The sequence below is a fragment of the Wasmannia auropunctata genome, unplaced genomic scaffold (genome assembly GCF_000956235.1).
Source record: "Wasmannia auropunctata unplaced genomic scaffold, wasmannia.A_1.0 LD336000.1, whole genome shotgun sequence".
In the NCBI taxonomy this organism is placed as follows: Eukaryota; Metazoa; Arthropoda; class Insecta; order Hymenoptera; family Formicidae; genus Wasmannia; species Wasmannia auropunctata.
In genome coordinates, this window is record NW_012026890.1 from 1,133,337 (window position 1) to 1,150,264 (window position 16,928).

Consider the following 16,928-nt stretch of genomic DNA (forward strand, 5'->3'; position numbering starts at 1 on the left):
GGAGATTTTTCGCGCGCGCGGCACTGCACTTCACTCCGATCTCGCTCATTCGATTACAGTCTACGAGTCCGCCGGATTTCGTCATTAAACTTGACAATGCACAAGCGTGGACGGGCATAATGAAGGCGACTTATTTACAGTGAGGAAGAAAAAACGTAAAAGGCGGAATAATGTATAGGTATCGAAAAAGCCGAGGAAAAGCGGGTTAATACCGGGGACCGCGCGCTCCTAATGCCTGGGATGCCGTTTTGTTTTTAATAATGTCGTATACTACGCGGGCACACTTTGTTCGACGAGAAACCGCGGAAAATTTAATTTCGTCGTCTCGGTGGAATAAATGAAAGACATGAATAGCAAGTGGCTAACGTCTCCGGACGACTTAAGTATTTCTAGCGGCGGATTCTCGGTCGGCGGAGTGCAACGACGGGCGGCGCGGCGGTCCGCCGTCTCTGTAATCTCCGGAGAAAGGAGAGAATGCTGAGGAAGAGAGGAGAGAAAGAGCGAGAGAGAGAGAGAGAAAAGGGAAGAAAAATATCTGCGGCGAACTGCGCAATACGCACGTAACACCCACGCGAACGTGAAATTAATATCGATAACCGAAACGACGCGATGCGACGCGACCCGGCGCATAAAGTAAGTCCGGCGTTTGCCTCTTTTTCCCCCCCCTCTGCCCTTCGTTCGCGCGCCGGAGAATTAAAGTCCACGCTCACGCCCGAAAATAAAAATATGCGCGCGTATAAATTTCGCGATTGCGCGAGTGACGGTCCGTTTATTTTTCTAGTTTAACGACCTTAACTAACTTTGGTCACCGTCGTAAAACGTGCCATTTAATATCGGCACTCCTCGTTTTCACGTCGCACGTTCAACGCGCCGGTACATCCGATTCTTATCTGCCGATCTTTATATAAGCCAAATAAAGCCTCGGAGTCGCACGACTGTGTTTAGAACTAATTATAACCAGGAGATAATTAGAAGATAAGACGTTAATAACAGAAAATGAATTTATATTCGTTGTTCTTCTATTTGCGAATTTCACGCGACTTTCACTTGTCTGCTATTCAATTGCAGTCGTTTTCGCAAACCAATTTTGTATATTACGGTACATATTGCGTATCACTCTGCTGTGTGCGAATATCATGTATAACATTGAAATTTTTAATTTAGCTAATCTATCGCGTTAAATTGTATTTTCGCAACTGTATAATTTATTATCCTAATTTTCTAGTAATTTATGGATTTTACACGTAATGTAATTTTAATCGCGCTTCTTAACTGTTTGTTATATATTATTATCTCGTTACTAGAACAGCTGCAATAAATAATTATTATCGGATTTATATTTACGGTTCAGTGCCAACGCATCGTAATAATTCAGAGAGATGCTTTCAATTACAGATCTTGCGAATCAAAACGTTGTTAATATTTACGTTACAACCGGAATTAAAAATTAAAAATTCTTTAGCGGCAAATTCTGATTGATAAAAAATACGCGACACTTCTGGGACACCCAGTATGGAAGATCCGCGCGCCTGTAACAGTGACACTCGCACTTTCACGGACGAGAACACCTGTTTCTCGCGATGATCAAACACGGTGAGATATCGCGTATCAATAGCGAGGATCGACTGAGAATACTCAGCCAAGATTAACATTCGTCAATCCGTAAGACATGAAGAGACCGCGCAGTTTTTATATATTGACATTTGCATGCAGGGAACGAGATGCAATCGTGCGTGGCTATTTCACAAAAATTCACTAGTCGTGTGTGTCTTCAAAGATTGCTATGATAAAACTTTTTAAGATTTTGAGGTAACTTTGGATAATTCGGTATTAAAAGAATTAAATACCGAATTGGATATCAAAATAATTAAAAACGCACATTTGTTAATAAAAAAAAATAAGCTCGACAATTGTATAAATTAAAACATGAAGGAAAGAAAGAAACGTGAAAAATATACGTAGATTTGTATAGGAAAAAGAAGTTCGAAAAGAATTTTTCCATAAAGAAAAAGTTTTCCCTCGGAATTTCATTTGTAACTCAATCTATTTATAGAATTTGAAACCTTCTCTCTTTCTCTACCTCTCCTACTATCTATTACCTAAATCTGGAGTCACATTTAAAACGCTGTGCTCTTTTAATGCATACTTTTACTTCGAAAAAATCTCGTTTTTATTATAAAATAATTTTATATTTAAAATATTTTATTAGATCGGGGCAATAAAATGTAGAGCGCATTCGATACGCATATACGACGCGAGCTTGAATTTTGCGGGTGGCATGAAAACATAAGAATTCGCGATTTTTGGGCGATCGGCTCCTCGGGAACGAGGTGCACCGTTATTCGCGTGTCGAGTCACTTTGCATAGTCGCCAAGTTTCATACTCGGGGATTGACGTGCCTCTCGGGGTCGGAACGGCGCGGCCCGAAGTCAGACGTTAATCTACACCGCGAATCGGAGTCAGTGGCGATCCGTAGAAGGCGATCGCGCATTTAAATTGGTCGAGGTCTCTCGGTTACGCTCGAGTAGTAACACACTTCCCCGGCTCGGGTATGCAGCTGTAAACTGTTCTGCAGACGCGAGCGCAGCCACGGCCATCGACCAGAGTTCCTCCGTTCGCGTATACACGGTGTTCCGGAAACACGTCGCTCTCTCATTCTGCATATCGCGGATTCTTCGATCGATTCCCAGCCGGACTTCTGTTTCGTCAAAACAGAAACACACCGAACGTCTCGCAATTTTCTACGCGACAAATAAAATAGAGCGATATTTGTGGTCGATATCTATGATTGCTCTATTTTAAAAATATCTCGATTTACTTTTTCCACACACATATATAATTGTTCTTCAGTATCGCTGCGCAAATCTGTAAAAATCATAAATTGTAAATTCGAATCGCGAAATTTATTTACGGTATTTATATCTCGGCATTTCTAATCTTTCGTCGATATTATAATAATTTTACAAAAATATTCATATCAAGAATTCTATTATTAAAATTCTTTCCTGAAAAATTCTATCGCATCTTCGGAGAATTCGCAGTTCTTGCGGGGCCACCCGGTAGGTCTGAGGCATTCTGTATATACCTTTCGCCGCTCCAGTCTTCCTACCGAGTTCAGGTTCACACTCCTTTATCACCGGGGAACGCGAGGGAAGGGAACCCTAAAACGTCGTAACGTTTCTTTTTCTTTTAGCCTTCGCGTCGCGAAGTTGATTCATACCATCGGCGAAATAGAAAGTCCGTATCGTGTATATACGCGATACAAGGCGAACGGAACTCGGCGGAGCGACGCAAATATCAACGCTATTCTTAGCTTTATTTATTGCAATTGCATGATACCCCGGTCTTGCACAATGTTTATGTAAGGAACAAAGATAGCGCGAGCGCGGAGAGCGCCCCGCATTTTTATAGGGAACTTTTAAAAGCTTCGCCCTCCCTTTTTCGTCCGTCCCAATTGCATAACGTTCCCGGCAGCTTGCATAACATTTGAATTATATGAGATGCTATTTCGATCGTTTGTATGCGATTTAATCTCCTATTGCCCAATGTAATTTCCAAGTCACGTATCGGCTTTATTGTTGTCTCTCTTTCTTCTTTATGCATCGTACAGATACCGTTTCTTTACTCGCTATAGTTGTTCCGAAACTGCTGGACCCGCGTCGCGTTGGAAGAATTCCTTGCCACACAAAGATTAGCGTCCCTATGTAGCGACGGACAAATTTTGAAATCCGTTTTATCCCCCGGAAGAAAGTTTCTCACGTTGACACACATACCACGGCCGTCAACGGTACATCCCGATTTTCTCGCTCGTCGAGAATCGGACGAGCGCGATGCGCCGGATCTCCCACTGACCGAGGTACGATGATAATTTTGAAAGTGAATTCAGTTACCAGGTGAAAGCAGCCGCCGCTACCGATGTCCCCGGCGCGAGGCGGCGAACGTGACACGGTGACCAAATTCGATTCTAAGCCCGAAAGCTTCAGATCTCGGAATTAATGAAATACACATTGCCAAACCGTAGCTTGATTTTCGACGGAACAAGCTTGTTCTTATAAACAATTAAATTGATAGCAAAATGTCTAAAGCTAATTGTCAAAATATTTATGGTTACTGTTACCTTACGAGAAAAAAAACATGTTAAAAAAAGATATTTCCTAACCTAAATGCACGTGTAAGTGACATTTCATTCGGTTAAAAAAATTGTATTCTTCTTTGTCAACAGTCTTTTTTTAGCTATAATTGTGCAAGTCTTTTATTTTTAACGTCCGAAAAGTGGAACGTTCTGAAGATCGAGCGAGCAACGGGGAAATATTGGCCCGTAATACTCGCCATACATTCAGCACTAAATGTGACAAACGCGATCTGATCCAAGTTTTGTTTGCTTAACGCGAAGATCGCGGTCAATGTCAGCGTGAGATGAGAATCGGAATAAGCACATTCAACGCTAAATGCGTGGCGGGAATATGGCCCAATATATTACGCCACCCACTTGATCTTGGTGCGAAATGCTACGCTATTCTAACAATAACTATCGAACTTCTAACTATTTAATTAACTCTTTCGTTCCGCCAAAGTGAAGCACACCTGGTGATTACATTGAATAAAATAAAGAGATATTTTTAAGGCAATCTTAAAGACATTTTTTTCCTATATTGTGTAACAAAAGTAAAAATAAAATAAAATAAAAATAATTTTTCTTTTACAAAAGAAAGGTTTGTTTCTTTATTAAAGAGGAAGGAGCATTTCAGGTTATAACATCGGCTGTCCCGCTTTCGTAACTTAAAAATCTGACCACCTTAAGTGGCCGCCTCTCCTCCACGTCGCCCATTTCTCCTTGCCCTTTTATTAGGAATTCAGATCGCGTACCCCTTGCATCGCGAAGAAACTCGCCCGTCGATGAAATCTACTGACGATACCCGACAACATTGCGCAATGGATTTAATCCTCTACAAAATAATTCCAGAATACGAAACTACGCGCTGATCAGAGTGTGACTCTTTTTTTCTCTCTCTCTGCGGCCGGACTGCATCGATTTTGCAATGTGTGGCCAGTAAACTTTTTGCTTTTTTTTAAAGTGAACGTGCGCCTTAAATGCTCGAAAGTACGTCTTAAATCTCATTTAATTCAATTTATTTAACTTCAAGGCCTTAAAATTGAGATATAAATGAGACATATACGTTAATTACGTGCCGCGTAAGTTAATTCTGATATTTTTGGATTATTATTCCTGACACTTCCTGTGTAAATTTCGTTTGTCATGTATTTTATTTACGATATTTTACTGCACTTATATTTAACGCCAATGCCAATTTTTTCGCAGGAAATATCAAGTAAAATCAATATTTTAGAGATTATTAAAGCCTAATAATGAGATATTTTGGTTTTAAAACATTCATACCGGATATCTAAAAATTGTAATCGTGTACAATCACTCAAATTTAGCAAAATTCAATGTTTAAGTTAAAAGTATATTTCTAAAAATTGGTCAATTTTTTTATCATGCACCAGCGTGCACGACACATAGTTTCCACAAAAATGAATTTCGAAGTTCAATATCTGTCGGTTCGCGGATAAGATGACGATGATAGATCACGTATACTCGAGGCTCTCGAAAGGACGTGTCTCCTCGATTGAAATTGAAAGCGGAGCACAGTGAGACACGTGTTCGTACGTCACGATCAATCAAGCGGGGATTTCGACGATATCGCACTTCGGTTATTTTTGTACACCCCTACGAAATTGAGTTCAAGATACCCTTAAGGGCGCCTTTGCGACTCGCGGAGAAAATTCCATGAGAAATCACATGGTTGTATTGGTACCTAGATGCGATCTCGCGCGTGGCGCGGAAAGTAGTAACGGATGTACTTGTCAGACACGCGATTCCCAACCGCTCATTTGTAATGTATCAATCTCGTAAAATCATTCCGAAAAAAACTGTAATACCTTACATAATGCATACCTTGTATAATTTCCAGTTATATAATTATTATTTACATATTTTTGAAATATTATCTTTTGATTATTCACAAATTATTTCACGCATATTCACCTAACAAATGTTTTTAGAAATCTACTCAATGCTTAAATAATACATGCACCTTGATTTTCGAAAATAATTAAATCAACGATACAGGTTTATCGACAAATTTTACTTTTTCGTTTCATTCAAAATATTATTTCGAACATTTCTTTTCGTGATCTGAAAAAAATCGAAAGGATTAAAAAAAACAAATTATAAATGTGAATATAACACTTATCTACGATGAAGACTAATATAAGACTACTGCAATATTTAAATCGTCCTGATTGGGATGTGAAATAGTTCGCCCATTCTCAAACTTCAAACTTCATGCGATAGATTTTTCGAAGGCATTTTATTCCAGAGGATCATTCGTTCTGACCGCGGATACATTGACAAATTTAATCGGACGCCATCAACTTGGTGTCAAACGCGTAAAGGATTAGATCAACAGGTTCCCGGTGACAAATGCACTTTGAGCTGCACTTCAGGCGAATTCCTCAAATACACCGAGAGAACTTTGACACGCTGTATCAAAGTGCTCTCCGGGCATAAAGTGTTTTTCGAAAATGTAGTTTATTCTCTCTTTGACAATCGTAATACCAACTTGATTCTCCCATTTCCCACGCCTCTCTTTCATCCTCGTCGCGCCGGACGAGTTCCGACCCATCGAACCGTAATAATTTCATCAAGGAAAAACCCCCGCATCCAAATTGTGAGAGCGAGAGCAAAAGCGAGAGAGAGAGAGAGAGATTGAGAGAGAGAGGAAAAAAGCTTCGCCGCTCGTTTCCCCGTTGACGTCGCACTGGAAAATAGTAACGTGACAGGTGGTGTCCCGCGCAAATGTCCTTAAATTCATCTCCACTTCTTTCTCGGGCCGTTGATAGACACCGCTGACACGAGCGAGGGCACGACGAAGACGGAAGGCGAGGAGAAGGAAGACCAAGGTGGAATCCGCGGAATGATATTTAATACCTGTAGCCTGAGCATGGCGGATGAGATGAGATATGCTAATGGTAAACACGACGACGAGGACGACGCCGAACGCGGCGCGAGGGGGGGTGGAACAGGAAGGAAGGGGTGACGAGGGGTGGCAGATCGCGCGCGCATCGAGTTGCCATGTCGACGACGGGCACGACGCGAATCCGCGATGACGTAACCCCCGCGTCTTTGCGTCACGAGGGGATGGGAAGAATATATAGTCCGAGCGATGGGTGAGCGCGGGGTGAAAGGGGACCACGGGGAGCGAGGGAGCGGTAGGTTTTAGGCCCGCGCTTGTAGGGCACCAACGGCCGGTTACGTAATCTCCAACGCTGAGATAGTGGCGGATCGATCGTTTTCGCCGGCGAAAAAAGGGCCTGCGCGTCCCGATTGGACGCGAAGGTGCCCAAGGACCCTGGCCGGACGAGTTGCAGGGCAACCTGAACCGTCCCGACGGCGGAACGGTGCGTTCCGGTCTCGAAACATTCGAGACGAATATTAGAATATCCTACCTATTCTCTACTCGATTTAACGGAAACGTTTATTCATTATAAATTTGTTCTTATTTTATGATAATCTAGTCCTGGATTCAGATTTTAATTTAATATGTACCAATTCTAAATTTTTATAATAAATGTTTAATCTAAGATATCTCTTATACACTCGAAGAATAAAAAACAACAAGAAACTATATTTAAATAAATATCTTAAATAAGAAAATTAGGAGATTGTAAACATTATATTATAATAGGCAATTTATTCGTTCGCAATAAAATGCAAAATCAATCAAAATTTGAAATAATTGATGAAGTTTATTAATCTAGAATGTTCAATCGTTGCAAATGACTACTAAATTGACTACTTGTAAATTCTAAACTCATTTCAACAATTTTTGCGACATGTCGATACGTACTCGTATTTAAATCGACATAATCTCGATATTTCCTTTCGTCCTCGATAGAAAAAAGGTTTAGTTTCTCAACATTATAATGGCGGCATTCGTGGACAGCCTTGGATAACTAATTTCGCTTTAACCAGCTGGTGCGTAATTTTCCTCTCGGACTTCTTTGCGAAATACTGTCCAATTATACGTGAAAGATCGAAGTAGAACTTATGAAGCAAAAAAAAGTTGGGGAATCACTGTCAAGTCGAAATGTGAAAGTGTAGGATGTTGCAATTAGGAATAAAGGTTCTCTCTCGGGGTTGATCGACCGGATATCGCGTGTCATTCACCAAGGGTCACCCTCGATCTATTTTTTACAAAAACTTTCCCTAATCTGTACACCTGCCACGCGACAGCAAGGAGCAACATCCAAAAACTCGAACGTACTACACAAACTGTTAAATAAAATTGCCCGCAAACTCAGAGATTCTTTTTTTTAGAAAAGCTATTAGAAAAATTGATTCGCTAAAAATTTACTGCAATTTTCACCAATTGATATTTTATCGCGATATTTTGAAGTAAAAATATCGCGAAAAAGTAAAAATTTGAAAAATTGATTCGCAAAATTTACTGTAATTTTCACCAGTTGATATTTTATCGCGATATTTGAAATAAAAAAAAGCATTCCGTATTTTATGTGACAGATAGTACGTGCAATCGCGAATTACGTCAAGTGCATTTTAAACATACGTGTATTACTGAAGTATAATAAAAATGGGTCGGAATTATACGTTCTATTTCGCAGCGAAATGTAGTGTGCGCGTATACGAAGATTAAGCGTCCCTTAATAATTTAGAAATCACTCCCTCCATACTCCTTCCTTCGTTCACGCCTTCACATCACGCGTGTTAATGGAAATTATATAGATTCGATAAGAGCGACAAAATAAAAAAGGATTCTTGCGCCCATGCCATCCAGTCGATAGGTTGCGATACACGCTTCCCGTCTCACTCGTCTCGCCAGAAAATCACAGAAAGGCCCCGTAACGCGCGATTCCGCGTGGCGTGACGCGCGAAGCAATTTCCCCCCCCGGATCGCGATGCACTCGCGCGTGACGAGGATGATTGTCGCGCGGCGGTTTGAGCGATATTTAATTACACACACGAGAATGAGGCACGAGCGAGCGAGCGAGCGAGCGAGCGGGCGGACGGGCGGGCATGGTGCGACGACCGTGGCGATTATTATCCTACGACGGCCGAGCGAAAAACGCAGGCCGTGTCGATACGCGCGTAGGCGTGCTTCGAATCCGGCGACGATGACTAAGATGACGGGAAGGGAAAAAAAAAGAGTCAAGTTTTCTCTGACGCGAGATAAAAAAAAAAGACTCGACAATTTCGTCGCACTTAAAGCGCATGTAGCCGAACGCTCTCTGACCATCGAATGCGACTAACGACATGCAAATTAATCCTGCAGCACTTTGCATATCGCACGCGGTAGTTTGTATTTCGCAATTTATGTCTTGCATCTTGTATCCCTAAATCCCCTGTATTTTACATCGTTCGTCCAATATTTACCTGACTTATTCTCGTGGCTCGCAATTTGTAACATTTCGTTATATTAATATTCACAGAGACACAATATTGTACTTTTAATTATTAATTAAATTTTGAAGTAAAAACGCGTCCTAACGGTTTTGCGATATTTTTGCACGCGACGCGTATCTTTTTAACGACCATCTCGCTCCGCACACTTTTTATCTCTTCATAATTTAACATTTTTCTTCCTAACCCATTATTTCATCTTCAAATAATACTCGATAAAAAATTGATCATTTTACTTTCACATTAAATATCGTCTTTTTTTTTTATTTTAGTCATGTCCGTGCATATTTCTAAGATAGAAATCTAGTACCGCGTTTCCATAGATGGTCCACGATTACTCCTCACCGTCATCTTAATCACACTCTCCCCCCCCCCGCCCTCCGCTCACCCCCCCTTTTCCTTCTCCTCCTCGTCGACGCGGTATAATAATTACGGTTTTGCCTTAACGAGCCGTACTGTACGAACGAGCTCGCGGCCGTGCATATCAATATTTGTGTAGGTGGAGGCACTTACTGCCGCGGGGACGGGCATTGTTCGCCGGGGAGCCGGGCCGTATCGCGTTTGTTTAACACCGGGAGGATACCCGTCAATTCCCGCTGCACGGACTTCTGCTGCATTGGCAGCGACGGTAAAAGTGACTCGCCGCCGCCGGGCTCCGCGAGCGTTATCGAATCACTTTCGCGAAGTGAGTTACTCCTCTCTCACGAAACGGACTCTTCGTATTTTCACCGCCGCCGTTTAGCCGCTAAACGCGCCGCGGCCGAGCCTTAATTGAAACGTCGACCGAAGTAACGCGCGCTGTGAAACACACCGAACGGCCGCATGTTTTCCATAGAATTTCAATTTTGCAATTCTGCCGATATAGTACGAACGGCCTGCATACATTTGTCGAAGCGGTTACGAACATCTGTATTACACTATTATATTCGTTAGAAACTATTTCATTTGAACGTGGAAGATAATTTCTTTAATGACACTAAAATTACGGTCAGCTCAACAGACACACGGAATAAAATATAAGAATAATGAGGATCTAATTATTCTCTTTTTCTTCATGTCATTATATTTTATATATTATATGAAAAATAAAATTTCTCTCATTTCTCTGCCTTCTATAATTTTATATAAATATTGTGTTGTATTATTTTATGTCAATGCCATAAAGTAACTGTAGTAAGTAAATACAAATTTATCTATCTTCTTGTTATTTCAAGCTTATTATTTTCTTCGTCCTCCAACAAATTATTATTAATATTGTATGTAATTACTAAATAATTTTCGAGCTTGTCAAACGTCGCTTAAGAAAGAAATGAGATGATAGGGAAAAAATTTGCCTGTGTTCGCATCACGCGTTGTATTCATGCGCTCTTCAGTTGGACAGTAGCACAAACGAAATCGGATGACACGGAATAAAGACGAGAATTGTTACGCACGCATCCCCCCCCCCCCCTTCGTTGTATCACAATACGTACGTTCCGTTACGTTATGCACTGCCGTATCGGCACGACGTTAAAGAACATTGAAAGCACTTTCTCTCATGAATCCTTGTGTCCCGACCGACGCGTAAGCCGCATCTCGAAAGTCCGGATCCTGTTGCGAAATCTCGCCGAAAAATGCATGGCGCACATATAACTCACATTTGATTTACAAGCACGATTGCGCGTGTAATCGTTTAATTGCTCCCGATTAACGCGTCATGAAATGCTCGGTGTAATTTTAATTTGCGAGCTAGAGCACTCCTATATCGTAAAATTGCAGTAAAAAAAGTACAATAATCCCGTTTCATTCGATGGTTGAATTTTAGTGGTTTTCAATACCACTTATCAATTTAAACGATCTTTAATAAGCAATTTGTAATAACTAAGTACATTCCACGTTATATATTTTTCTTATCGAAAGTGCTTGTCTAGTTAAGAAATAAATAAGTAGATCTTCAATTATTTCCAATTTACCGAATCGTAATACGGATAAACGACGATTTACAATTAACGAAGCATCAGTTAAAAATATTTTCGGCAATCAAGACTTCCGAGAAGGCGCGTATCAATCGTGAGGTAATAACCATAATTCGACCGGTCACAATTCCCGAGAGATGTTAAAACGATTTAAAGCGACGCGCTCTCGAAAGCTGTTAAGGACCGAATGCAATTTACGTCTTCGCGCGACCGTACAGATAAGAGGCCTTGCTTCTCGCGGTTAATTTTCCATTTCTTAACGCGTCGCGACGCCAATCGCCGCGAGGCAGAAGCGACTTCTTCCTCTTCCTCGGTTTCACCCGCCGTCGCACCAAACGGTCGTAAAGTTACAGTCGAATGAAGAGATAATTGATTCTGTCATTCGATTTGCATCGTAAACCAGCCACCGCAGTTTAACAGCTTGCGAGTTCTCCACGTCGCGCGTCTCCGCAAGATGTGTCCGCAAAAAACTGATTGTTAGATTTCGCATTAACGTTGACGACCGTTAGAAAGTTCGATTCGCAATATGGATCTAAACGAGGTTCAATAAGGAGATCAAATCAAGTCGCTTAAACCAAGTTAAGATTAAATAATAGGACGCCAGTTCGTAATAATAAGTATTAAAGGATTAATCAGAATATATAAATTATATAATAGATTATTCACAAGTTGAATTCGATGGAGAATTGAGTCTTATAAATTGGTAGCATCGCTCCACTTAAATTAAATCAGGTTAAATAATAAAATGATAAAGTGTAATAAAATATTTAAAAAGTCGACAGAGAACATGTATAAATTATTTAGTACATTCGAATTAAGCATGGCAAGAAAATTAAGTTTTATAAATCTTTTAAAATTATTTAATGTTATGTGAAATATTCTCACTGAGCTCAACTTTTAGATACAAGTATTTTTGCAGTTATTAAAATAAACTCGAATATTATTCTTTTGGTACAGGAATATTAAAATTGTAATATCGGTAGTTAAAAACAGAATTTCGTAATTATATCACATTTTCCTAAATTTGCCATAATATTATAAAAAATTATTTCAATATATCAGTTGAAAAAAGAATTGAAAATAATCCCTCTGCTGTTGCATGCCATAAAATCACATAAATAATAATGGAAATAATACTGTAATAAAATTAATATAATAATATATAGTTAATTGTGTCACACGAAAGTTTGTTCGATTCAAAACGCTTGAAGAAAACCGCATGCGAATCTCGGCCCGGTGATCCAGTGACACCGAGAGTACGCAGGCAGGCAGTTGATAGAACACAGCCACGTCGAAAGTAGCAAATCTCGCGGAGAGACTCTCGCTGGTTCATTCATGGGAGCCGTTTCTCGTGTACACACGACCACAAACGCGCCGGGCCTCTCCGTGTGTATACACGACGCATTCGCATTCTCCGCTCCCGCATCTCTCGATATCCCGATCTCCCGAAGTAGGTAACTCGATTTTACTATCTACTCCACCACGCGTTTGCGCAACACTTGCCGCTCGCGCGCGCGAGCGCGCACGCCCGCGAGCACGCGAATCCGGCACATTCACCGATAATCGTGAAATCATCGTCGGTGTTGCGCTACTCGCTAAAATGCCCGTTGTGATTCGCGATACCTCCTCTTCTCGCCTCCTCGCCTACCTTCGTGGTAATATTACGTGTATACGTAACGTATCGACAGCCGTGAGCGCGTCGAGCATATATCCGTCACACGGTGAATTTCATTTCGCGGTATGCGAATGCGGTCGTCAAAAGATAGGTATTTTGTTCTATTCCGCACGAGGTGCGATATAAAATCCATTGTTAAAACGCTTTTCCCCTCCATTTTCGTTCCTTCCATTTATGAAAAAACGCTTTTAACGCGGCGGTTCTGCCTTCCGCATCGCGAAACGAGAAAGAGATGGGAATTAAATTAAGCACCGATATTTTATAAAATAAAGCAAATTAAAATGCGAAGCGAAATTGGATAAAATTGAATTAAATAGAATTAAATAATTTTTGTTCTTGATAACTTTTTGCATATTTGGTTGTATCGGATTTTCCCCGCGCATAATTCGGCATATTTCTCTGGATATACAGACACACACACACACGCACATGATTACTTTCTCTCTGTTTCATTTTATATTTCGTTTGCAATTCAGAAATGTTTCTCCTGTAAAATTATTAACGTCAAGTTCATAAATAAATGTAATGTGCGAAATATAGCGTTATGGAATAGGGCAGTGCTTTAATCTCAGCAGCCGGATGACAACGGGCAAGTTTCCGTGTTCATGAGATAATTATCTCGCTGGTGTATAATAAAGGACGGTGTATACGTCATAACTATGCATTTGGGGCAAGCTTGTTTAAGTTACATCGCAACTCGAATGTATGTTACAAATGCCTCTGTTTAAATCCCTTCCGTTTTTCGCCTATTCAATAAACAAAAGCGAGACCGCGGCCGGAGTTTAATTTAATTTAATGACTTTCATCGGCGCTTAATTTTCTAGAAAATAATACTCTCCAAAATTGTCAAAATGTTTGATCATCTCAAATTTTCATTTTAAACTTTGTCCGCCTACTTATTTTTCGACGAAATTCAATATTAATTTTAGGTTTGAAGCCAGATGAGAATGTAAATATCTGATAAAAAAACAGCTTAAACTTTTCCTCTCTCTGTTTCCCTGATAGTTATAATTAAAATTAAACAGAAGTTCATGTTTATGCACGGCAGCACGCTGGAGGGGGATAATGGTAACGACACGGGAAACGATTATACTCCCTCGCGTCTTTAGAATATCGGCTGTCATAATAATAAAACGTATATCCACGAAAGCCACACTCAGTGAAATTGTACCGGTATCAATCCTCGAAAATAGTTTCGGATTTCATATTGACGCCTCGCTATCGAGACGCCACGCTCCGCAGGATGTGCCAGATAAACCAAAAACGATTTCAGATAGATGTTTATATAAAAATAAACTGCAAGTTGCTTAAAAAAATATTATATTCGTAAATAATATAAAGAATGTGTAAATCATCCCTACATAGTTGCCTTTAAAAGTCGTTATTAAGCCTTGTGTCCAATTTTTCTCTCATTACATGACGTTAGTATTATTATTGATTAATTATTTAGGGATATTCAATAATCAATATAATTATCTGTTTTGAATAAAATCAGATATTTTTTCACGTTTCTAAAGCCTTGCGTCCACGATACTAGAAATCGGTCCAAGTTCTCGGATCAAGAACTATGTAGCCAATCAACTTTTACGGAAAAGCAGCAATTTTATTGCCTATATACTTAGTTCTCGATTCGAGAACTTCAACCAATTTCTAATATTGTGGACACAAGGGTTTAGAAAATGTGAAAAAATCTCAGATTTTATCCAGAACAGATAATTATATTGATTATTAAATATCCCTAAAATAATCCCAATAATAATACTAACGTCATGTAATGAAAGAAAAACTTGAATAAAAGATTCTTTGGCAAATTAGATTGTTTTTAACATTCTTCGACAAAGAAATACTAAAAGAAAATGTCGTATAAACGATGTCAGATAAATGATTAATACTACCATCAATCTCCTTGAATTTTTCGTTAAGATCGACATCTAATCTCGCGCATTCCTGAAATATTCTCCGCTGAGACACCATCGTATATAAAATCAACGGCGATACGCGTACACGTTTGACGTGCCAAGACTCGGGATCGATACTCGGAGGCACTCGCGGCCTCTCCGGGAGGGAAAGGGCCGTCCTTCCTCTCGTTCGTTCCCACCACGGCTGGGGAGGAGGGCTCGAGGGATCGCAGATAAAGGCAGGCAATGAGAAAAGCGTACCGTGGAAAAAATTCCGCTCGAAAATTCACTGATCAAAGCGCCTCTCGAAATGGAAAAAGCAACGTCCACAAAGATCTTATTTATTATTATTTAAATATTATTTAAACTCAGTTATAAAAGATATCTTTTAAAAACACCTTTATATTATTTCTAAATTTTTGTTAATTAAAGGATTTTTAAATAATTACATAATAATCATACTAACGTTCACTTTCCAGAAAGGAGAAAAGAGAGAGAGAGCTAATAATTTATAAAAATCCTAATATTTTAAGTGTATTCTAAATACATTTATTGATATAACCAAATACTAACAGTGTATTTTAAAGACTGTTTCAAGTAAGAAACAACGAGTGAACGTGTGTAAATTCATGCAAATTCATTAAAGAAGTTTATTGTCGAGTATTTATGTTTGTTTCCTAAGTTGGAGCTAGAAGAAGACAAAGGAGACAATTCGAGCAATGTCGAAGTTAATTAACGAATTAAACCGGGCATCAATAAGGGGCTTTATCTCGAAACAATTTTAATTATCTTTTTCTGTTTGCTCTTCGTGTTACAATATTCGCACGGACACTCTCGCCCGCGCAGGATACTTGACGCGCGTAAGAGCGAGACAAGACCAGAGTGAAACAAGAAGAAAGGGAGCGGAGCGGGCTCTCGTAATAAATTACGATCGCATTTCGGATGCGCCGTCCACCGCGGAGCTTTTCACCGCGCCAGATAAACGCGTGTTTCATTAAACGAGACGCATTTATCGGGCAGCGTCGTGCGCATGTTCGCAATTAATATCGGCGTATTGTGCTCGCTGGCACGCGGATAAATTGCAACAGCCGGGATAATCGAGGCGCGCCCTCGTGGGCGTTTAAGCCGCCGCCGTTGCATTTCGGGAAGGAGGGGGGGACTCGAAAAAGCGTACCGAATCAACTTCGAAGTTGAACGTATGCCTGATTTGAGCTACATGAACTACAGAAATCCCTCAGAATATTCGTTTAAATGAGATTGAAATTCTCTTTTATTTAACATTCTTATCAGTCAATCCGTTTGCTAAACTCGAAGGGAAAATACGATTTTTTTAAGCGAAATTATATTATATAAATATACTATACATATGTAAACATATATAATTGCGTTACATTTATTACAACTGATAAACAAAATAATATCTCGAATAATATCCGTAAGGCAGACATTTAATTTTTAGGAATCAAGTTTAGTTCAAATTTCAATCCAACAGAATCGGGTTACTGGGATAAAGATTAAATTTTCAAGTTAATTACCAATTTAAGTGATTGCTAATTTAAAAGTTAATTCCCTATTCAGGAAAAATTAATTCAATTTTAATATGAGAATATTCTACCGCTTGTTTACTCCTTTTTCGCTCTTCGTTCTTTCTTTCGCTCGAAATCTTTCGCCAGAAAGACGAGAAAGCAGAGAGAAAAAGTACGCGAATTCCCCGAACCTCAACACTGCTGACGATGTTAAAATTAAAATGCAGTCGATGTGCAACAGCTGCCCTAGAGCGAGAGAGAGTGAGAGAGAGAGAGAGAGAGAGAGAGAGAGAAATATATTTACTGCGTGCTTTAAAGCCTCTATCTCTTAAGGGTCATTAAATCCTATATATAAAAAATTACGAAGCAATTTAATTGCAAGATCTCGAT

The 16,928-nt window shown here is 39.8% G+C and overlaps 1 protein-coding gene and 1 long non-coding RNA gene across 2 annotated transcripts in view; both read right to left on the minus strand.

The window, feature by feature from the left end:
* LOC105453289 (nuclear receptor coactivator 2) overlaps nt 1-16,928 on the minus strand; it is a 131,824-nt gene that overhangs the window by 63,280 nt on the left and 51,616 nt on the right. The window lies entirely within an intron of this gene.
* LOC105453287 lies at nt 2,882-4,319 on the minus strand. The gene is made up of 2 exons (XR_974849.1): nt 3,774-4,319; nt 2,882-3,700 (listed from the first exon to the last, which is right to left on the minus strand). It is a non-coding gene; the product is annotated as an uncharacterized LOC105453287 (long non-coding RNA).